This window comes from Phaethon lepturus, unplaced genomic scaffold (genome assembly GCF_000687285.1).
Source record: "Phaethon lepturus isolate BGI_N335 unplaced genomic scaffold, ASM68728v1 scaffold9089, whole genome shotgun sequence".
NCBI lineage: Eukaryota > Metazoa > Chordata > Aves > Phaethontiformes > Phaethontidae > Phaethon > Phaethon lepturus.
Window position 1 is genome coordinate 25084 of NW_010565504.1, and position 209 is coordinate 25292.

Genomic DNA, 209 nt, shown 5'->3' on the forward strand with positions numbered 1-209 from the left:
ACCCCCCAAGACCAGGCTTTCAATTGATGGTCAGCCCCTGTCCCCTTTCAGTCTAATGCATCAGAGCTGCTGGAAAGCTGCCCCCACAGCTGTCTTCCCTTCAAAACCATGACATCTTTTTCCTTTTCCTTAAGTACAGAAATTTCCCTTCTGCCTCATCCTCCCACTGCTGACCCCATCAGCATTTCACCTACACAGCCCCCCCCCCC

At 52.6% G+C, this 209-nt stretch overlaps 1 protein-coding gene across 1 annotated transcript in view; it reads right to left on the bottom strand.

Moving 5' to 3' along the window:
• The window catches only part of CELF4 (CUGBP, Elav-like family member 4), a gene marked incomplete at its 5' end in the record, with an annotated part of 32445 nt that overhangs the window by 11822 nt on the left and 20414 nt on the right, over nt 1–209 (bottom strand). The window lies entirely within an intron of this gene.